This window comes from Pinus tabuliformis, chromosome 9, assembly GCF_031772625.1.
Source record: "Pinus tabuliformis cultivar Carrire ecotype Pingquan chromosome 9, CPIR1, whole genome shotgun sequence".
Lineage (NCBI taxonomy): Eukaryota > Viridiplantae > Streptophyta > Pinopsida > Pinales > Pinaceae > Pinus > Pinus tabuliformis.
The window spans coordinates 1,889,915,707-1,889,920,669 of record NC_142307.1 but is presented as its reverse complement, the minus strand read 5'-3'; the positions used below and the strand labels follow the sequence as shown (position 1 = coordinate 1,889,920,669).

At 36.6% G+C, this 4,963-nt stretch overlaps 1 pseudogene; it reads left to right on the top strand.

Moving 5' to 3' along the window:
• Positions 1-2,452: 2,452 nt before the first annotated feature.
• On the top strand, positions 2,453-4,205 carry LOC149156488 (pinosylvin synthase pseudogene; annotated as a pseudogene).
• Positions 4,206-4,963: the final 758 nt, after the last annotated feature.

Sequence of the window (4,963 nt, the reverse complement as noted above, 5' to 3'; positions counted from 1 at the left end):
TGGAGGGAGAGAACATGTGTGTTTTGGTGGAGGTGAGATAGAGAGATAAAGAAGTAGAGATAGAGGGAGATATAGATATAGATGGGGAGGGGGAGAAGGAATAATATTTCTTGCACTAGATGCATTGATTTCAGTGCAGATGGTGATTTCTAATCCTATTTGATTGCTTGCATTGAAGGAGTTAAACTAAAGGAGAGGGGAGAGGAATGAAGAGAGAAAGAAGGAGAGGAGTGAGAGAGGGAGAGAAAGGTAATATATAAAAAGTGAGACAAAAATATGGAGGGATGAGAGAGGGGGAGAGAGAAAATTAGAGAGGCAGGGAGATAGTGACATGGTTGGATCTGTCAACTACCACCATGATAACACTCTTTCCTTCGGCCTTGGATAAACCTCTGATAAAATCCATTGAAACTTCCTCCAAACGTTGGCTTCGAATGGATAAAGGTTGTAATAGTCCTCGGGTCTTAATTGTTTCAACTTTATTTTGTTGGCAAACCAAACATTCTGCCATAAACTTTTGAATATCTGATTTAAGGCCATCCCAAAAAAATTCCTTCTTAACCCTGTGGTAGGTTTTTAGAAATCCTGAGTGCCCTCCTAAGGGAGAGGTGTGCAATTCCATAAGAATCTTTTGTTTGAGTTGTGAATTCTTACATAGGTATAACCGATCCTTGTACCATAACGAATCATTTTTACAGCTAAATGTATCAGATGTACTTGCATCTTGTTGTATCTTTTGAATGAGTGCCCACACTTCCTCGTCATTCTTCCATTCATCCCTTGCTTTGTTTATCCAATCTGGTTGGATAATAGAAATGGTGCAAATAAATGCTTCTACATCCTCATCCTTTCTTGAAAGGGCATCTACCACAACATTTTGCTTCCCTATTTTGTAGATGATTTCAAAGTCATAACCCAACATCTTTTTGACCCAATTTTGTTGCTCTTCTGAAGATAATGTTTGTTCTAAAAAGTATTTAAGACTATCATGATCTATTTTTACCTTGATGTTTCTTCCCATTAGGTAGGGTCGTCATTTCTTAAGTGCATGTAGTATTTCCAACATTTCCTTCTCATAAATAGCTTTGTGTAAATACTTACATTTGATTGGACGACTTTCGAAAGCAATGGGTCTTTCTTCTTGTATTAAAATAGCACCAATTCCATTTCCTGAGGAATCACATTCCACATTAAAGGCTTTTGTGAAATCCGATGTAGTTAAGACTGGTGCTTGGCACATTGTCTCTTTAAGATGTTCAAAGGCCTTCATTGCTTCTAGAGTCCATGAAAATGCATATTTCTTCAATAATGTTGTTAGAGGTGCTGCTATTCTCCCATAATTCTTAACAAACTTACGATAATACCCTGTCAACTCGAGAAATACTCGTAGATGCTTTATGGATGTGGAGATTTTCCATTCCTTAATGGTTTTAATTTTTCTAGGGTCTACCTTAACAACTTCATGAGATACAATATGACCCATATATTCCACCTCTTCTACTCCAAAGAAACATTTGGAGGTTTTGCATATAATTGTTTCTCCTCCAATAGTTTGTCCACCATGTCAATAGGTTGGAAATGATCCTTCCAAGACCTACTGTAGATTAGCATATCATTAAAGAATACTAACAAAAATTTTCTAAGGAAGGGTTTGAAAATGGAATTCATCAAACCTTGAAATGTAGAAGGTGCATTAGTAAGGCCAAAAGGCATGACCAAAAATTCCTAATGACCCTCATGAGTTCTAAATGTTGTTTTTGGAATGTCTTTAGTCTTCATTCTGATTTGATGATATCCTGAACGAAGATCCAACTTGGTGAATTAAATTGATCCATGCAATTCATCCAATAATTCATCAATGACAGGAATGGGAAATTTATGTTTAATAGTGAGCTTGTTGAGCTCCCTATAATCTGGACACATGCACCATGATCCATCCTTCTTGTGAACCAATACTACTTTCAAAAAATTAAAGTAATTATTTTCCTTTTCCTCATTGCCGGCTTACTCATATATATTGGCGGCTTCAAAGTTGCGTCACTCAATTTGGACCGACTTGATGGATAATCTGAATATTCAAAACCCATTCATCATCCACACGTTTTTTATTTACAGTCTCCTCTCCGCTCCGCTCCACTCCTCTCCTCTCCTATCCTCTCCTGGAGTATGTATGAATATTCAAAACCCATTCATCCACAATAAGATACAGTAGTTGTATGGTTGGTTGGTGTTGACTCAAGATATTCAAACAAAGCAAGTATAATTCATCATATTAGATTATGGTATTAGACTATAGAAGCCATGGTATTGGACTAATTGATCCATTATATAGCCATAGATTTAGAAATTCTTATAGCTATTCGACCAGACCAACAAAGTAAAGTAAAGTAAATATTGAGATTTGTTGTCCAGGGTTTGGTACTAGGATTAACCTCCTCATAGCATAGCAAATATGGGGGGCATTGATTTTGAAGGATTCAGGAAGTTGCAGAGGGCAGATGGCTTCGCTTCGATCCTTGCTATCAGCACTGCCAATCCACCCAATGCTATGGATCAGAGCACATATCCAGATTACTACTTTCGAATCATTGGTAACGAGCATAACACAGAGCTCAAGGATAAGTTCAAGCGAATATGTAAGTTTCAGTTTCTTCATTTAGGCACGATTCAGTTTCAGTTTCAGTTTCTATTGTTATAATAAGGCGCGATTCAGTTTCTGTTTCAGTTTCTATTATTATTATTATGTCATTACATTAGCCAGCCAGCTAGTCCAGCAAGTGAGAGATTCTGAAATCTGCACTGCTTACTTTTCAAATTTAGTGGCTGTAACTTTTTTAGAGATTATTGTAATATTTAGTGGCTGTATCTTTTCCAGATATTATTGCAATTTAGTGGCTGTAATATTTTTCAGATATTAAGTTGATTGATTATACTTTTAGATAAAAATATTATTGCAATTTAGTGGCTGTAATATTTTTCATATATTAAGTTGATTGATTATAATTTAAAACTATTATTGCAATTTTCAGTAAAATATAATTTCATATAAATAATAATTTCATAAACTTGGATTCATTTTAAATAAATCTATTATCATTTTTAAGTTGGGAAAAAAATAATGTTATATAGTATTATTATAATAAAATAGTGGAGATTTTAATATTCATTTTATATTAAAAGTGATAAAGTTGATTTTATATTAAAACTTTTATTTATTTAATTAAAAATATGTTTTTAGATGTTTATGTTAATAATTTTAAAAGAAATTGTATAAAATCCTTATTATTCAAATGAGAGACATTAAAATTGGTAGCAATTTATTTTTTATAATATTAAAATGAATTTAAGTTATATTTTTCATTTCCTTTTCTCTTTCTCTTTCTCTTTGGTATATATATTAACAAATTAGAGAATTGTGTGGGAAAAACAGGTTCATGTGATGAATCATGAATCATCCTAGATTTTGGATACAAAAATGATGTTATTTTTTTTAATCATCATACATATGGCTCCATGCAGGTGAAAGGTCGGCAATAAAATAGAGATACATGTACCTTATGGAGGAGATTCTCAAGAAGAATCCTGATGCGTGCGCGTTCGTGCAGGTGCGATCATTGGACACACGGCAGGCAATGTTGGCTATGGAGGTGCCCCCGCTGGCAAAAGAGGCAGCTGAAAAAGCCATTCAGGAGTGGGGGCAGTCCAAGTCTCGAATCACTCATCTCATATTTTGTAGCACAACAACTCCGGATCTACCCGGAGCAGACTTTGAGGTAGCCAAGTTGCTGGGGTTGCACCCGAGTGTGAAGAGAGTGGGCATCTTCCAACATGGTTGCTTCACCGGAGGCACCGTTCTTCGAATGGAAAAAGACCTTGCCGAAAACAATCGAGGAGCTCGGGTGTTGGTCATCTGCAGTGAAACCACCGCCGTTACCTTCCGTGGACCCTTCGAGACTCACCTAGATAGCCTGGTGGGGCAAGCTCTATTCGGCGACGGTGCGTCTGCCGTCATTGTGGGAGCTGATCCCATCCCTCAAGTGGAGAAGGCCTGTTTTGAAATCGTTTGGACAGCCCAAACAGTTGTTCCTGATAGTGAGGGAGCCATCAGTGGGAAGGTGAGAGAGGTCGGACTGACCTTCCAACTCAAAGGCACGGTTCCAGATCTTATCTCTGCCAACATTGAAAACTGCCTAATGCCACTGTGACCACTCCTTCCTTCCTCCCTATTGAAAAATAGGTTCTTATTCTCTCCTATTGGAATCCTTCCTTCAAATTAAGAGACGACTGAATGTTTGAAAATATTCTGAAACGTACTTTCTCGTAAAACATAACCTTTTTACATTCCTCTGTTTGCTATAGTTCCAATTTTTAGGCGAGAATTTTGAGTTAAATAATATTTGAAGTTCCAATAATTTTACTAAATAATCGACAAGATGAGGGATCTTAAGTGGCAATCCCTCATACGTCCACTGTGTTCGATGCGTCACTGCTCTTCCCTCCCTCGGTTCGATACGTAACATCTCTTAGCTTGATTGGGACCTCTAATTGAGACCCACTTGATGCCGGGGAATCTGATTTACTGTCTCTTGAAGTACGTCATACCAGTTTAGTTAAATGGGCTTTACACCTCTTCTTCTTTGTGGAACACTCTTCCTTTTGTTAGCTGTCCTAAATCATGTATGATACCATCTCCATGCTAAATGTCAATATTAAGCACCCTTAAAACTTGATAAATATCAACAACATGCACCGCAACATATAAGAGAAAAAAAGTACAGTCTTCCATTTGCCATAGTTCCAAATTTTAAGTAATTTTTTTTGGTTCTTAATTAATAGAATTCAATGTTGGAATATATTTATTTACTCATTTTTCACTCTGACTAAATAGTGGATAGGTTAGATGAGGAGATCTTAAGCGATCTTGGAAATTTGACAAGAGAGAGGAGGGAGGACGTCATAGTGG